Source organism: Pteropus medius, unplaced genomic scaffold (assembly GCF_902729225.1).
Source record: "Pteropus medius unplaced genomic scaffold, Ma_sr-lr_union100, whole genome shotgun sequence".
NCBI classification, from domain to species: Eukaryota; Metazoa; Chordata; class Mammalia; order Chiroptera; family Pteropodidae; genus Pteropus; species Pteropus medius.
In genome coordinates, this window is record NW_024344378.1 from 39,723,041 (window position 1) to 39,742,333 (window position 19,293).

The 19,293-nt window shown below is 39.0% G+C and overlaps 1 pseudogene; it reads left to right on the forward strand.

The window, feature by feature from the left end:
- The first annotated feature begins 16,549 nt into the window (after positions 1-16,549).
- On the forward strand, positions 16,550-16,668 carry LOC120610138 (uncharacterized; annotated as a pseudogene).
- Positions 16,669-19,293: the final 2,625 nt, after the last annotated feature.

Genomic DNA, 19,293 nt, shown 5'->3' on the forward strand with positions numbered 1-19,293 from the left:
TTTTTTTTTTTTCTATTTGGCAATGTTGAGATTGCCACTGCTCTTGACAGCTGCTATCCAATATGTCATTACTCAGGCTTGGAAGTAATTTTAGAATGTTCTGTGCCCAAGACTGTGGAACACTGTGTTACCAGTGTCCTGAGGGTGGTGCATCTGAAGGTGGGGATGACCCGAAGAAGAATCTGTGACATTTGTACAATGCCTTACAGTTTATAAGGGACCTTTAAATGTGTGATCCTGTTTAATGCTCACAATAAGCCTAGGAGGGTTGCAGGGCATTAAAATTCCCGGTTTCAAAGCCATAGAACTTGAAGATAATAAAGTTAAGTTTTTTCTCAATGTTGTTTAGCTAAAAGGTGATGGAGCCAGGGTTTGAACTTATGTCCCATCAGTGTTCTTTAAATTATAGGATCTTATCTTTCAATATACTTTAAATTTTAGGCTGGGAGGGACAGCTGGATTTCAGGCACAACTAGATCCAGGATCTCAGCAACAGTTATCAGGGCCTACTCTTTTTCTTAGCTCTGTTATCCTGAGTTGACTTTCCCTTTATTCAGGCTCTTCTCTTGTGGAACAATTTGGCTTCCAGCCCCTCTAGGCTGGTATCCTCCAATCCAGAGAAAAGGAGAACATGACTTCTTTACAGAAGTACAGAGATTGCTTCTCATTGTCTCTAGTTGGCTTATATGTTTATCTCTCAGCCAATCACTGTGATCAGAGGGTTGCGATGCTCTAATTGGGCAGGCCTGAGTCCTGAGTCACCTGACCTCTCTTGAAGTCAGAGGAGCAATCAGTTGGCTCAAATAATATGGCAAGAGAGTAGGAGGGAGTGATTCCTGGAAGAAAATTGAGGTATTGTTACCAGAATAAAAGTTAATGAATGCTGGGCAGACAAGACTTGAGATTTCCTCTGTGCTGGATATTTCTGTTTGCCCCTCAGACCCACTCACTGCCTTTCTCTCTGCCCCAGGACCCTAACTTATATGAATTGAATTGGTGGGGTTCCTTTCCTTCAAGTTTCCAATTGTGTTTGGCCAATTATAATTCCCGGTTTTAAAGCCAAGGGACTTGAAGATCATAAAGTTAAGTGTTTTCCTAACATTGTCTAGCTGGAAGATGGAGGGAGAATAGAGTCAAAGAGAAGAGCGAAGGAAGGTTATTTATTTCAACAGCTCCTTTCCTGTGAGGGTACCATTTATAATTGAAGGTCACAGCTGCCACCAGGCAACCCTCTATACTTAGCTTGCCCTGTCTCCAGATTCTGATAAGTGCTTTCCTTATTCCTTCAAGCCTAGAGTGGTAATACCCCTGGGGTATTGCAGAATTCCATTTTGTTTCCCTACAGTCTGCTCACACTTTTGTAAATGGTGTCCTTATTAAACTGTCCTCAAGTTACCAAATTTGAGTGTGCCATCTCTGTCTTGCCAGGACCTGATTGACCTCTATAGGCAGGGCAGTAAAAACCAAATCCACACTGCATGAAAAATGATTTGGAGCAACTGTGGTGTTAGATTAGGAGTTGAGAAGATTTAGGTGGGATATGATAACTATGATCAAGATAGATGTGAAGGATGGCCACAGAGAAGAGGGAGCAGCATGATTTTGTGTGACTTCATTTAAATCAGAGTTGTTAAAGGTTTCTAACAATTAATGTATCTAAAAATAAAGTGAGCTGCCTGACAGGTAATGAGTTCACCATTACTAATGGTCTCCAACTGGATATCTGTAGTTATATCAATTTTTCAGGTTTTTTTTTGAGAGGGGATTGCTTTGTCAGATGGTAAAAGGACTAATTGATCTTGAGCGTTCTTTTCTACAGTTCTACTCACGCAGGACTATTTTTCATTTTCTCTGTCCTATTGGGACCCATTGCTTTCTCACTGCCTGGCAGACATTTTGGTGTTGAGACCACAGACTATGGGGACACCTGCTGAGACTGGGAGTCTTTGTGTTGGTTTGTATTGATTTCCTGGGTCATTCTGGTTCCTAGGCTCTCCAACATCCTTTGGTGGTGAGCTGTGCTTTGCTATCCTGTCAATTACATGTTGGAGAAATTAGGGGATCTCACCTGTACTGTTGCCATTGCAAACTAGCAAATATTCCCAAGTTGAAGCCATGGGGAGGTAATCTAATGCTCAACACAAAAGGTACCATGTCGTCACAAATAAATCAGATACTAGTTCTAGAGAGGTAAAATTATATTAATAATAGGAATTCACTGTACATTAACCATTGGGACTAATTTAAAATCTATGAAATTATGCTGATATTCTCTTTATTTTATATGTTTCTGCATTCAAAAATTTGAATTAAAAAAGGCTTCTAGGATTTTATAAATTCAATCAAGAACTTACTCCCCTAATCCTAATTTGTTCAGAAAGAATCAAATTCCTGACACAAATTCCTTCACCCTGCAGGTTGTGATGGACCTACTCTATCAGCTGGTTCTGGTTATAAGTGACAGACACTGATCTGACAAATTTAATTTAAAAAGGAATTTACAGGACTGAAGGAAAATCTGAAGAACCAGGTTTGAAAAGAATGAGTTGCAGAGCAGCAGAAATCAAATGTCTTGAAAAGGTGCAGCTGCAGGTACAAATCAACTCTCACTAAATTTCTGTCTGTGAGTCATCGCACGCAAGATGTGAAATGGTGGGGGAAGGGGTCCTGATGGGCCATTTGAGTCTCAAACCCATTTCTAGTGTGAGGAGGGCCGGACACATTAACTGAAAGTCCTACCAAAGCTGCACACATTTGGAGAGGTAGCATCCCTGCATGTTGGAAAATGGCAACCTACTGTCCACACACCAACTCTTATGGCAGTCGAAGAATTACCACATGAAAATGGAGATTGAAACAGGTGTTAACAACAGTTCTGAGGTGGTATAGCCTATTTCAAAAGAGTAGATTATGGTTAATGTGGAAAAAGTACTGACTCTTAGACACGTATTTAAGAAATACCCATTGAGAGAAAGAATATTATTTCAAAGGATTATGATTCTATTGTTCTCCTTCTATAGTGGTTTTAGGTTTGTCCTGGAGGTAATGTGATATTTGCCAGTACAATGTAGATCTAGGGTAAGAGTCAACAAACTTTTTCTGTAAGGGGCCACCTTGTAAATATTTTAGATTTTGCAGACCACATTAGTCTCTATTGCAACTACAGAACTGTGCTATTGCAGTGTGTAAACAGACACAGACAATACGAAAATAAAAGGGCCTGGCTGTGTTCTGATAAAACTTTGTATACAAAATTGGTGGTGAGATTTGGCCCATTTAGCTCTGGGCTAGGGAGATACTTTATTATTATGGTAGTTTGATAGAGCCCAGTCAAGACCACTGATTGCAGGCTCAAGGTTAGTAAATAGTTTGTGCAGTTGCTGAGTGCAAAGCATAAGCACATGTGATGGACCCTGGGAGACATGTCTGGTACAGAGGAAAGCACAAGGAGCTTTACGTGGGATCGCCCGAGTCCATAACCTGGCTCAGCCACTCTGTAATTAAGGGCAAGCTGCTAGACCTTCCTGAGTCTCAGCTGCCTAATCTTTAAAAGGGAGAATATAATTAGAATGCCCTTTATATTTGTTGTTTATGTAAATAATATATGAAAAATAAACATGGAGCTCGACACCTAGTACTCACTGAACATTCTCTGTTTTCTCTCTCTTCCCTGCCTCGAGTTAATAAATTGCTTAATTAGGTTACCATTGACCACTGACATTTCATCTAACTCAGGAAATGTTCGAAAAAAGCCAATGCAGTGTCTCTGAAGATTCTCAAAATTATAGAGTGACAGGGATAGGGGTTAGAGGGTGGAAGAATGAAGAAAAGACCTGGTACCCTTGTCTTCTTTACATTCTTCTGTCCAGCTTGGCCTCTCCTCAGGGCTGGGCAGACTCACTTCGAGATATTGGATGATTCTGAAATGTATTAACAAGCAGGAGTTCCTGTGGAGGGGATTTTAAATGAGGCCCCTGGGTTAACAGTTTAGAAGCATGTGGCTATTCAGCCTAGAACGTGATAGTGTCTTAACATGTCTGAAGGGCTAAGAATGTGGTTGGAGGGGACGTAGCTTCTGCTGGGTGGCCCCAGAGGACAGAGGTAGTACCAGTGGATATGGAAGCCATGGGCCAACCAAAAATGACATGGACACTCTGGGGAAATGGTGAGTTTCCTGTTGCTAAAGATAATAAAGCAGAGGTTTTTGAGGATGTTGGAGAGGAAATAAAGTCTGAATAGGGTTCTAGATCAGGCCCTTCCAACTCATGAATTCTTTTTGAGCCTGTGGAAGTTCAGAAGAAGTAAGTCAGGGGATGAGGTATTACTGAAGATCAGTTGCCCAAAAATATTCACAGTGGTCCATTCCTGACTGGGGACAGGTTCTTCATGATCAAAGGGTGATTAAAATGCCCCTTTTGGGGAAGGATAACAATGAATAATATTTATTGAACTCTTAGAATGTGCCAAGAACTCGTATATGTACTTCCAATATATATTTTTTTCATAATGGCTTTAAGAGGCAGGTGTTCACTATTATGTCATTTTATAGATGAGCAAACAAGTCAAAGGAAGTTATATGTGATGCCTAAAACACACAGATAAAAGTGATGCCAAAATCAGAACATGAATATTCTAACTTTAGAACCCATATACTCTTAATCCCCATTTTATTTGAAATTAAATAATTAGGGGAGAGAGTCCTTTCTGGCATGACTTTATGCTGTATTAGGTGCTCCTAATGGCTAAAACACCAATATAAATCCACGTTTAATAAGAAAATTATATTTTGGTAAATATAAAAATGTAATGAAGACAAATGGCCCCTTTTAGTAAAATTAAATTGTGATGTATTAGGTGCTGGCACTCAGTTTGTGGTAGCCCTCTTGGAGCAGGAAGCTTTCGGTTTTGGTTCTGGCTGCGACAGCCAACTATCTGTATTATAACCTTGAGTTGAAACATCTATATGTCATCTACTGCAGACAGCTTTTTCAGGAGACCCCACGAAGAAGTGACCCATCTGGTAACTGGTATATAGAAGAGGGAAGCAGGGAAGGAAGGGAATGCACTAGCAAGTTCAAAAGAAGTCTCAAGAGATATATATAGTTGTGTAAAAAAATAAGTTATTTAGACAGCTGGCTTTAGGAGAGAATGGTCTTTGTTTAGGAAAATTGCTTAATCAGCCTTCTAGTGTGGAAGGTGAGGGCTGGAAAGAATGATCTGGAAGACAGCAGTTCAGGCCCTTTGGTTTGACTCTCAAAGGATGTGGTGACTTTAGTTGACATGCATATTAAGTCTCTTAGTCACCTATTCCCTTCCCCAGGAATAAGGCAGATTGTGCCAGCTTACTCTGCTGACTTCTTACACATGCTAGGCTGCGTATTTGGGGCTTTTTCATTTCAGGCTGCTCTAGAGATGTTAATTTTAACCTAATTTTCCTTAGATGTGAATGCTGAAAAGCTGAGGAGGGGTGGCTGACACTGATTTGCTACAGGCCTGGAAACATTTTAGCTATGTGATTCAAGAGAAAAAAAATAAAACCATAGAGAACACAGTTGGAGCTTCTGTCATGGAAAGCATAGTTCCAACCAACCCTGGGCTGGCGGTAGCTCTGGCTTTGCCTGGTGACCTTGGGAATGGCATTTTGCCTCTCCTGGTCTTGGCTTCCCATCTGCAAAGTATGGGCAGTTGGACTGAATCATCTCTCAGGCCAATCTTTCATGCTGTAATTTCTGAGTCTTCAATATTTCTTTCTTTGTATTGAAGAATATATATATATATATATATATATATATATATATATATATATATATATATATATATATATATTTATTTATATATTTTATTCTCTTCTATTTTTAGAGGAGGTAATTCATCCAAGGAGAAGAGTGGTGATATGATTCTGGAAAAAAAAAATCAATGTATTTTCTGAATCTTTTTTTTCATGTGAATTCTATTATGTCTGTGTGTTTCTTGCTCCCTCTTCTGTCCAAACTCTAGTTTACTCTGTATATTTTCACATTTTGGAGGCCACTGCATAAACGAACTTAGGCTTTACTTTTTGAAACCTATGCTATTATTGTAACTGTTGATATTTCTTGTCTCTTCTTTTTTATTTATTGAGGTGAAATTCAAATAATATAAAATTAACTATTTTCAATTGTACAATTCAGTGGCAATTAGTACATTCACAGTGTCCTGAAAATATTACTTTTTATTTAGTTGCAAAACATTTTCATTTCCACCGCATGAACTTTTTTGCATAGTGACTACATCATTTTATATTCCCTCCAGTAATGCATGAGGGTTCTAATTTCTCCACATCTTCCCCAACACTTGTCACTTTTCTTTTCTTTTTCTTTTTTTGATTATAACTATCCTAGCGGATGTGAAGTGGTATATCCTTGTGGTTTTGATTCTTACTTTTAAGAGGTCTCAAGATATCTTTCATATATCCACCACCCCAACCCAGCACAAGAGTTTATAATAGATAGAGGCAAATCCTTTGGTAAAATTCATTTGAACCACCAATCTGACCTTACTCTCCAGATTTATATTCTTGGCCACTTACTTTCATGCCTATCTCAACCCTGTTCCCAGAGTACAACTCTGTGCTTCTATGTGAAAATATTTTGCTGACTCTTTATCCATCCTTAACAGAAAGTGCTTAAAAAAATCACATGCAAAAAGAGGGTATGAAAGCCAAGAGGAGAAAAATGTTTTGGTTTTGGTGAACATTCATTGTAAGATACAGGGTTCTTCTCTCTAAGGTAGTTTCTAGGTGAAGTACTTAACTGCTTGTGGTTCTGTATGAAGCTGGTTGCACTACCCACATTTTCTTAAACAGGCATCTCCTGGAGGGCCACACCAATTGTTTCAGCCACTTGCTCTCTTTGAGGAAACTTGAAGCTGATTTTTTGTTACAAATTTGAAGGGTAGCCTTTATCTTTATCCACGGGAAGAACTGTTACTTTTGCAGAGGATGTATTTGGATTTTTAACTGTAATGGTTCCATCTTGAGGTAACTACACGTGGGAGGTCCATCGGTCCCAGAGAGAAGTAAATGCAACTTTCTCTTCTGAACTCTTGACTTCAGTATGACATAGTTAGCGAGGTCTGGCAGGCCAGCAGATGGCCAAGGATAGCAGGGGTTAGTTGCTTCCCATTGCCATTTCTTTTTCCTCATACACCATTCCTTTCACCATTCAGTGAAGGTGAAGGCTGACATTTTTTATGGACAGTCCAGTTTTTAAAAATATGAGTTGGGGAGGTTCTCCAGCTTCTGAGATTAATGTGATTTCCCCACTCTTTATGACAAAATTAAGCATCTAGGAATTAAAAATTATTTAAAATTTGGAAATAAGAAAGATATAGGTAATATGTCCTTTTAATGTCAATACTGCCTATGGAGTATTTAGGCAGAAGAATATACTTTGTTCAACACACTCATTACTGTTAATTAAAGTTTCTAGACTTAGTGAAGTTATATGTTAAAATGTAGATTTAGCAAGTTATTTCTGTGCAATAGAAAAAGGTAACTCCAAAGCTTATTGCTGTGCAGGTCATCAGCCAGTTTTGTATTTAACCTAGTGATACTGTTCTAATAGTATTACAAATACTTAGGAAAATCTAGGTCCTCAAAATGCTCTTTGAATGAATTTTGCCATCTTATCAGTTTACCATTAGTTAACAAATTGAATAACATCTTTGACACATGTTTATTTTATATTTGTATGAGAGTGACATTTTTACTTCTTTTTAAAAATATATCTTATTTACTTTTCAACTAAGTTGGAATACAATATTATCTTAGTTTCAGATGTTCAACATAGTGTTTAGACATTTATATAACTTACAAAGTGATCACCCCGATAAATCTGGGACCTATCTGTCTGTCACCATACATAGTTATTACAATATCATTGATTATATTCCTTATACTATACTTCACATTCCCATGATTGTTTTGTAACTACCAATTTGTACATCTTAATCGCTTCTCCTTTATCACCTCCCCCCCCCTCCAACTCCCTTCCCATCTGGCAACCCTCAAAATGTTCTCTGTATCTGTGAGTTTGTGTCTGTTTTATTTGTTTGTTTATTTTGTTCTTTAGATTCCATATGTACATGAAATTACATGGCACTTGTCTTTCTTTGTCTGACTCACTTCACTCAGCACAATACCCTCTAGGTATATTCATGTTGTTGCAGATGGCAAGATTTCATTCTTTTTTTATGGCTGAGTAATATTCTATTGTATATGTGCACCACTTCTTTATCCATTCATTCATTCATGGACACCCAGGTTGCCTCCATGTCTTGGTTATTATAAATAATGCTGCAATGAACGTATGGATTCACATGTCCCTTTGAAGTATTCCCTATGGGTTTGTTTAGATAAATACCCAGAAGTGGCCTTACTAAGTCCTTCTTTATCTCTTGTTATAGACTTTGTTTTAAATACTATTTTATCTGCTGTAAGTATTGCTCCACCTGCTTTTTTTTGTTTCTATTTTCATGACAAATCTTCTTCTATCCCTTTACTTTCAGTCTCTGTGTGTCTTTCAATCTGAAGTGAGTTTCTTGTAGGCAGCATAGGTAAGGGTCTTGTTTTCTTATCCATTAAGCTATCCTATGTCGTTTGATTGGAACATTTTATCCATTTACATTTAAAGTAATTGTTGATAGATATGTAGTTATTGCCATTTTATTATTCATATTTTTGACCTCCTCCTCCTCCTTCTCCTCCTTCTTCCTTCTTCTTCTGCTTCTAACCTCCTAATGTTTCTTATAATACTGGTTTGGTATTGAACTCCTTTAGCTTTTTCTTGTCTTTATCCGTCCTTTGATTCTAAATAATAGCCTTGCTGTGTAGAGTAATCTTGGTTGTAGGTCCTTTCATTATTTTGAATATTTTGCGCCAGTCCCTTCTGGTCTGCAAATCATCCGACAATCTTATGGGAGCTCCCTTGTAGGTAACTAATCACTTTTCTCTTGTTACTTTTAAGATTTTTCTTTGCCTTTAACCTTTGGCATTTTAATGACGTGTCTCTGTGTGTGCCTCTTTGTGTTCATCATGTTTTGGACTCTCTGTGCTTCCTGGCTCGTATGTCTCTTTCCTTCAGCAAATTGTAGAAGGTTCCCTTCATTATTTCTTCAAGGTTTTCAATTCTTGCTCTGTCTCTCTTCTCCTTCTGGTGTCCCTGTGATGCAAATGTTGGTGTGCTTGATGTTGTCTCAGAGGCCCCTTAAACTATCCTTATTTGTTGTTTGGATTTTTTTTTTTCTTTTTACTGTTCTAGTTGGGTGTTTCTTTCTACTTTATCTTCTAAATCGCTGCTTGGATCCTCTGCTTCATCTAATCTATTGTTGATACCTCCTAAGGTACATTTTATTTCAGTTATTGTAGTCTTCGTTTCTGACTGGTTCTTTTTTATGTTTTCTATCTCCATTTTTATGTTTTCTATCTCTTTGTTAAAGTTCTCACTGAGTTCAACTACTCTTCCCCTAAGTTCATTGAGCATCCCTATAAGCAGTGTTTTGAACTCTGCATCTGGTAGATTGCTTGTCTCTATTTTGTTTAGTTTTCCCCTGGCTTTGTTCTCTTTTTTCATTGGGAACATGTTTCTTTGTCTCCCCATTTTGGCTGCCTCCCTGTGTTTGTTAATATGTATTAGGTAGGACTGCTATGTTTCTGGTCTTAGTAGAATGCAGATATCTATATCTATCTATATCTATATCTATATCTATATCTATATCTATATCTATATCTATATCTATATCTATATCTATATCTATATCTATATCTATATCTAATCTATATCATCTATATCTATCTATCTATCTATCTATCTATCTATCTATCTATCTATCTATATCCATATAAATAGATATGTCCTGTGGGGCCCAGTGGGTCAGTCTTCCTGGTCACCTGAGCCAGGTGCTCCAGGTGTATCTCTTGTATGGGTTGCGTGTGCCCTCCTGTTGTATTTGAGTCTTGGTTGCTGTTTGGATGTCAATGGGAGGGATGGGCCCTTGGGCTGATTGGTTGTGAGGACTGGCCTTGACTATAGTGGAGGAGCTGTTGTGCAGGGGCTGACCCTATGGAGAAGGATTCTCTTTAGCAGGGTGCTGGTATTTGCCCTGTCCTCCCTTTGGGTTTGTCTTCCACTTATATGGCCTGGGGTGGTGCTTGGGCTCAGTACAAAGCTGGCCGCTGGGAGTGCCAGCCCCAGGACATCCTGGAGGGGCCCCACTGCAGGTCAAGTTCAGCTGCAGCCTGTGCCTGGCCCAGGGCTACCTGGCATGAACCACCAAACAATTGCAGATGGCTGCCACTCACACTGGGCTTGGAGGTGACTGGAGAGGCCAAGCTGTGAATTGGGGTCAGCTGCTACTAGTGCTAGGCTTGGGGCTGCTCAGCAAGAGTTACAGGGCATGCCGAGGCCAGATGCTACTTGTTTAAGTTTTGTGACACTTTTGAGAGATTTTAGGAGTCTGCAACATGAGCCAAGACAGGCCATTGTATGGAAAAGCCATGGAAGCAGCTTGGGTGGGCCTGCAAGTTGGGTGGGGTGGAGTCTCAGGGAATCACCAGCCTGAGATGACTTGTGTTAGCCTGGTTGATGGAGACTCAGATTTGGTGACTGCTTGTGTCTGCATGCTGGGAGTGTGCATGTGCGTGTGCGTGTGCGTGTGTGTGTGTGTGTGTAGAGGGGCTAAACAAAGAACATTGGCTTCTGCCAGCACTTCTGTCTGGGAGAAAGCTGCCCTTCCAGCCTTCACCCCCATGCGAGATAGTACAGTTCCTCTCAATATATCTCTAGTGCCTTTCAAGTTTCTGATTCAGTGCTGGAGATCAGAGCAAATGAGTCCATCAATGGGCCCCTTAAGTTAGACTCCTAGGACTCCTGCAGCCCTCTGTCTCACACAGCCACAATCTCTGATGGTTTTCATAGCCAGAAGTTGTGGAGACTTCTCCTCTTGGCACTGGAACCGTTGGCTGGGGAGTCCAGTGTGGGGACAGGATCCCTTGCTCCTTATGGGGATTACTTCGCAGCCAAGATATCCTTTCTGATTTTTAACTGCCACACATGGGTGTGGCAACTAGCCCATTCGGCATCTCTGCCCATCTTACCAGTCTCGAGGTGGCTGCTTAGTTGTAGGACTTTTGTTCAGCTAGACTTCAGGTGATTCTCGATGATGGTTGTTCTGTAGTTTAGTTGTAATTTTGATGTGATCATGAGAGAAGGCAAGCACAGTGATTTCCTACTCTGCCATCTTGACAGGAATCCTTACATTTTTAACTCCTTGAAAATTATGCTTTGACAAGAGTGAAGGGTGACTTTACTGAACACCCAGGGGAGGATGGAATTGGGTCAAAGCTAACATCTGTGAAGGGATTACATCCTATGGGGACTGTTGTCATATGTTTTCATAGACAAGATGATCACAGGTCCATATGCTGGCTCTAACCAAGCATTACAGATTTTTTGAAACTTCTAACTTTTAGGGCTCCTCTAACTTTAAGTCTATGACTTTGGAGTATTTTGGAGGCTTGTCTTCCATTGCCAGTGTTAATTCTGCCTAATGCCTGGTACTTCTGAGACTTCTGCTTCTGGCTTCTCTGTGTTCTTTCATCTTTCCAGCATCATTCTATTTATAATTCAAACAGTAAACTGGTGGGTCCTTTCATGCCCAACTGCTTTTCACCTTCTCCCAAATGCTGAGATTTCTTAACTTAGAGGTTCTAGAAGCTGGATTTTCAAGCCACTCTTGGTACCTGTTGAAACTTCTTTCTCATGTTGGCTGTCTGTAAGGTATATATTTGACTTGGTCAGTGAAGAAATTCTGTGGAAGAATTTTTCACAAGAGCACCTTGTGAACTCTAAAGTGAAAACTAGGCTTCAGACTGAGTTGTATCTTCTCTAGTCCTTGATGATGAGTGAGTATGTGAGCTCAAATATATATCTACTGTACTTGGAAATCCACCTTCTGTCATCATGTCCTCTGGCTATTTAACTCTTGGTTACTCAGCAATTTGGGCTGTTCTATTTTTTCTTTCTATGAGTATCTCTTCCCATAGTTCCAACCAGAATTTTCTGGACTGTGGGCTCATGTTGATACTCCTGTCTCTTTTCCCACTTCTCATTGAGTCTTCTCTTTCTTTTATTCATGGTTTATTTGTGTTTTACCTTCTCCATGCTGCTTGAATGGAATGGGCTCTTGGGAGCTAGATCATCTTTTCCTGATTTAGGCTGAGGAAATTTAATTCGTAGGCCTTCTTTTGTGCCTTTCCATTTCCCTCTATTTTAGTAATGGCTTCACTGAGGTATCCCATTTCTCCCAACTTCTGGGATTCCATGGTAGGTCTGGGCTGAACAGATGTGGGACTGGCTCTACAACCTGAGGTCCTCTCTGTCTTGAGGTAAGCTCAGCTTTTCCCTTCAGCCATATATCCATGTTGGTATCACTCTGAAGGAATGCCAGTGTTCTTAATTGTCTATCTTTCTGTTGAAGGTCTCATAAGGCCTGCTCTGCTCCAAACTTGTTAGAAGTTAAAGGAAGCTATGACCCAACTTCTATTTTTCAGGTCATCAGAATCTTTGCAATATACTCTCAGGGGAAGAAGGCATTGTTGTTATGTCTCTCTAGTAGCATTTTCGCATTCTGCCATGGGGTGTGATGATCATTAGGTTTATAGATTCCCCCACTGTGCCTAGAATAGTTGCAAAGAAGTATTGCTCAATCTGTGTTTGATGAATAAATGAATTAGTTTAATTAGTGGGATTCATTTTGGCACTTGGATTTCACTTTGGTTCACTTGATTGGGTCACATATACCATTTCCATAGATCTAGCTTCATAGTCTTCATTACTTAAAATGTTGTTGTAATATAAATTTAAGAAATTTCATATAAAATATAGTTGCTGGTATAAAGGAGACCCATTAAAACCTGGAGTTTTCCTATTTTTTAAATTCTGCAAAAGACAATTCTCATCTAAATTGAGAGAATTTCAGCTAAAACACGGCAGGTGTATTAGATGTCAGCACAGGACTATAGGAACAACTCAACAAGGATTTGTTGTTGTACCAGTGGAAAGAGGTCAACTATAGAGTTTCGATGTTGCATTACTGACAAAAGACTTATTAATGTTACTAAATCGTTTGGTTACTTAATACCAAAAAAAAAAAAAAAAGAGAATAGAATCTTCCTTGTACAGACTGACTGCATATGGAGAGCCAATATTTCCTTTCTGAACTTAGACTGAAGGAAGATTATTTTAATTTTTAAGACTTCTTTCTTGCCTTTCTACTCCTCTCAATTCTATTCTCAAGCTGTTGTTGATGAGATCTAGGTTTTTCCAAATGGGGCAACTTGAAAGAGAAATGTATTCATTCTCAAATGAAATATATGAGGAGAGAGAACAGCTCTGGAATGTATTTTGGTGATTAACTATCAAGCCAGGAGAGAAAGGACAGCAGTTGGCTGGAAATCATTGTATCAAATCTACATTCGTTTAGCAGCCTTCTTTAATACATATGTCACCTTCCTGTTTAAATGGAAAAAAAAGAAACAAACGTTTTTAATTATGCTTTTTTTTTTTTTGAAAAGGACTTATTCTTAAAATAAGATTATGCACACTATTTGTGCAAGAGAATTTTGAAATTTTTTAAAAGCAAGTGAAATTAGGCTCAAATCTTTTATGGGCTGTAGTAATGTGTACAAGTAAGTATAATGGAGAGAGATTTTGCTAATTGTCTTTGGGTGCAGGCAGCTGGGAGATAAGAAGAGAATAAGTTTGGAGAGGTTGAATGAATAGCACTTTTATGAGAGGTTTATGAAACTCTGCATCTTTCATTTTGGACGCTGACGTACTTGGAAATGAGAAGCAAAAAGATGTCATCAAAAGAAAAAAAAATGGAACAAAATGTGACTCATAGTTTGCTGAAGAGACTTCAGAGGTTATTTTTTCCAATTTCTTTATTTCGCACAAAGAAAATTGGCGCTTAGAGAGGTTGAGTGACTTTCCCAATGTTACCCAGTGACTCAATGGTACATCCTGGGATTGAATCTAGTCTTCTTTTTAATAAACCAATATTCCTGTGTTGTGATGACTCCTGACCGCTGTTAATCTAATGTAGGCCAAGTTAGAAGTTTGGGAAAATGAAAAATGCTCCAAATGATGAGCTAGAACTGCAGAGTAATTATAGTTTCCTGACCTTGCTGTGCAATTGTGGAGTTTGCCGCTCATTTTCTTTAAAATATGCTAGTCTCCAATGCAGGGGTTCCCAACTCCCGAGCCACAGACTGATACCGGTCCATGGCCTGTTAGGAACTGGGCCGCACAGCAGGAGGTGAGTGGTGGGTGAGTGAGCAAAGCTTCATTTGTATTTGCAGCTGCTCCCCAGCACTAGCATCACCACCTCAGCTCCACCTCAGGTCATCAGGCTTTAGATTCTCATAAGGAGCACGCAACCTAGATCCCTTGCATGCACGGTTCACAATAGGGTTGGTGCTCCTATGAGAATCTAATGCCTGATGATCTGAGGTGGAGCTGAGGCAGTGATGCTAGTGCTGGGGAGCAGCTGCAAATATAGATTAACATTAGCAGAGAGGTTTGACTGCATGGAGACCATAATTAATCAATTGCTTGATTTATTTATTGATTGATTTATTTGACTCATAGCAAAAACCTATCTGTCAGTGACTAACAAGTGACAATTAAGCTGCACCTGGTGGCAGGCTTTATAGTGGCAAGTGAGTCGATGTACTTCAATTGTACAGTTGCATCTGGTGGCAGGTTTTTAGTCAGAATCTGACACTTATTTTAGTCTGCGCATGGCTCGCCCATTATTTTATTTATTCCTTCCCTCTGCACCTCTTTCCTGCACTGTACACTTGTCTCAGTCACAGTTTTGGTAAGCCCACAAGCTAATCCTAGCCAAAATGAGTAAAAAACAAATGTCACTGGAGAGCTTCTTGAAAAGGAGGGAAGACCCAATGATGAGATAGCAGAAGACTCTAAGACTGACAATGAAAAGAAAACAGCATTTAAATGAAAATACCAAGAGTCCTACTTAAATTACGAGTTCATTGCAATAGGTGATTCACATTCTCAAGCCTGCTTTGTATACCGTGGTGACTAGTTATCCAACGAAGCAATGAAACCTTCAAAACTGCTTTGCCACATGGAGACCAAGAACTCTGCCTTAAAAGACAAGCCTTTGGAGTTTTTCAAAAGAAAAAAATGTGAACATGAGAACAGAAGCAATTAATGAAGGCCACTACTTCATCAAGTGTGTCTGCACTGAGAGCATCATTCTTAGTTGCTAAAGCTAAGAAGCCCTTTACTATTGGTGAAGAGATGATCCTGCTTGCTGCTAAGAACATTTGTCATGAACTTTTAGGAGAGGCTGCAGTTCAAAAGGTGGCACGTGTTCCTCTTTCAGCTACCAACATAACTAGATGGATTAATGAAAGAGCAGAGGATATCGAGACACAATTGTTAGAGAGGATTAATGAGTCACCATGGTACACAATCCAGAAGATTGAGTCTACTGATGTTGACAATAAGGCAACAATGCTTGTTTTCGTGGGATATATTTTTCAGGAGGATGTGCATGAGGATATGTTACGTGCACTTTTGTTGCCAACCAACATCACAACTGCAGAACTATTCAAGTCTTTGAATGATTACATATCAGGAAGGCTGAATTGGTCATTTTGTGTCGGTATATGCACAGATGGAGAGGCCACCATGGCTGGACGGCTTTCTGGTTTCACTCCTTGGGTCAAAGAGGTCACTTCTGAATGTGAGTCTACATATTGTGTCATCCATAGAGATGCTGGCTAGCCAAAAAATGTCACCTGAACTTAACAATGTTTTAAAAGATGTGATTAAAATTACCAACCACATTAAAGTACATGTCCTTAACTCACTTCTGTTCACGTAGCTCTGTGAGGAGATGGACGCAGAGCACACACATTTTCTCTTATACACAGAAGTGAGATGGCTTTCTAAAGGTAGATCACTGGCTAGAGTTTTTGAGTTATGAAAGCTGCTCCAGAGGTTTCTTTTAGAAAAATAATCACCACTGGCAGCACATTTCAGTGACACAGAATGGGTTGCAAAACTTGCTTACTTGTGTGACATATTCAACCTGCTTAACCAACTTCATCTATTACTTCAGGGGAGAATGACAACTGTGTTCAAGTCAGCAGATAAAGTGACTACATTCAAAGCCAAACTGGAATTATGGGGGCAACAAATGAACATTGGGATTTTTGACGTGTTTCAAACATTAGCAGAAATTTTGAGAGACTGAGACTGAGCCAGGGCCTTTTCTCCCAGCTGGTTTATGATTACCTATCTCAGTTTTAAGAAGAGTTTGAGCATTACTTCCCAGCCCAGTTTAAGTACCCTTAAACTGTGACAGGATGGACCAGCGACCCATTTGTGAATAAGCCAAGAGAATTTACTTTGTCCATGCTAGAAGGGGATCAGTTGCTTGAGATTACAAATGACAGTGGCCTTAAAAGCATGTTTGAGTCTACGGCCATGCCACTCTGAACACGTCCAATCCCGTCTGATCTCAGAAGCTAAGCCGGTTCAGGCCTGGTTAGTACTTGGATGGGAGACCACCCAGGAAGACCAGGTGTTATAGACATTAAAAAAAAAAAGTATGTTTGAGTCAACTTCAAATCTCCATATGTTCTGTAATAAAGTCACGGCTAACTATCCTGAGATCGCCACAAAAGCCCTGAAAAGCCTGCTTCCATTTCCAACATCCTATCTTTGTGAAGCAGGGTTTTCTGCAGTGGCAGCAACGAAAACAAGATTATGGAGTAGACTGAACATAAGCAACATGCTTTGGGTGTCACTGTCTCCCATCACCCCCAGATAAAACCATCTAGTTGCAGGAAAACAAGCTCAGGGCTCCCACTGATTCTGTATTATGGCGAATTGTATAATTATTTTATTACATATTACAATGTAATAATAATAGAAATAAAGTACATAATAAATGTAATGAGCTTGAATCATCCCCAAACCATCCCCCCTTCTGGTCCATGGAAAAATTGTCTTCCATGAAACCGGTCCTTGGTGCCAAAAAAGTTGGGGTCCCCTGCTCTAATAGGTAGTTTTATGGTAGACTTATATTCAAAAATGTTTGTGTTGATCCTTTGGAAAGGATTGGAAGTTCCCAAGGACATTGCAGATACTCTGTATAGACTTTGGCCATAATTAAAAATTTTAGGCTTCATTATGCATTCAGATCCATATGAAACAAGGACATTTTAACTTCACTACTCCACTCTTTTGATAGCTGAGAATTTGGACATTTATTTTATTATCCCAGCACACATCTTTGTGAATATATATCTAATTGGTAAGCATTATCGCACTTAATTCTTTCTGGAAGTTTTTTAAAAAGGTTTTTGCTTTTCAAAAAAAGTTTTGTTCATACTTCCTGAAGATTTACCAATTTTTGCTGATCATTTGTTGCCTAAATGTTTTTTCCCCCTACTTTTTAGCTAACCGGATAGATTCTCTTCTCCCTGTTTCCCTGACCATTTTTTGTTTGACTTTCTATACTTCTTTGAATACTTCTATACTTCTTTGAATTAATAAATTTTTTTATTATGGTAAAATATACACGACATAAAATTTACCATTTTAATTATTTTTAAGTGTACAGTTCAGTGGCATTAAGTACATTCACAATTACTGCAATGTTGTGCGACCATCACCACTAGTCAATTCCAAAACTTTTTTATAACCCCAAATGGAAACTCTGTACCCATTAAACAACTCCTCATCTCCTTTACCCCTCAGTCCTTGGTGACCTCTATTCTGCTTTCTGTCTCTGTGATTTTTGACTATTTTAGTTCTCTCATATAAATGGAATCATGCAATATTTGTCCTTTTGTGCCTGGTTTATTTCACTTAGTACGTGTTTTTAAGGTTAATCTATGTTTTAATATGTTTCAGAATTTTATTCCTTTTTAAGGCAGAATAGTAATTATATGTATATACCACACTTTGTTAATCCATTTATGTGTTGATTGACATTTGGCTTGTTTCTAACCTTTTGTTATTGTGAATAACGCTGCTAGAAACATTGACTACAAGTATTTGTTTGAGTCTCTGCTTTTGATTCTTTTGGGTATATACCTAGAAGTGAAACTGCTGGGTCATGTGATGATATTTCTATTTTAACATTTTGCAGAATCGCCAAACCATTTAACATTCCCAACAACAATGCACAAGGGTTCCAGTTTCTCCACATCCTCACCTATACTTGTTATTTTCCATCTTTTGGATAATAACCATGCTAATGGGTGTGAAGTAATATCTCATTGTAATTTTAATTGACATTACCTAATGGCTAGAGATGGTGAGCATCTTTTCATGTACTTGTTAACCATTTATATATCTTCTTTGGAGAAATGTCTATTTAAGTCTTTTGTCCATTTTTTTTGATCGGGTTGTTTCTTTTTTTGTTGTTGAATTGTGGAGGTTCTTCTTAATTTTTATTTTTCAGTTAGAGTTGACATTCAATGTTATGTTGTGGAAGTTATTTATGCATTCTCGATATTAATCCCTTATCTACTATAATAATTTGCAAATATGTTCTCTCATTCTGTGTATTGTTTTTCACTCTTTTGATAGTGTCCTTTGATGCACAAAAGTTAATTTTAATTTTGGTGAAGTCTAATTTATTTTTTATTTTGTTGCTTGTGTGAGGCTTGCTGCATTTTAAGTGTCAAGTAGGCTGGTGACTGTTAGAACTGTGAAGTGTCCCACGTGCAGTGATAGCGATGCTTCTGCCTCCACAGCTGCAATCACCAGCACAGAGACCTTGGGTTCTGCTTCATCCTGAATACGCTGCTTAATACATGGCAGGACAGGTCATTCTCAGATCAATAACCTAGTTATACCACTGTGCAGACCAGGGGTCACAATACTGACAAGGGCCAACCAGAAAATATCAGTGTGGCTGAGTGTAAGATGGGGCAGGGGAGACAACTGCAGCATTGAGGCTAATACTTGAATCTGAATCCTGGCTCCACTATTTACTAGCTAGGAGAGCCCAGGCAAATTATTCAATTCTCTGTGCCTCCCCATAGGTAATATGGGGATAAGATTGCTAAAAGCATTCGTGAATTAATACACTTAAAGTGCTTGGAATAGCGCTTGGCATATTGTAAGCACTCAACAAATGTTCTTATGAGGATTTAATGGATTCAAATATGCCAAGTGCTTAGAACAGTACCTGCTGCAGCCAGTA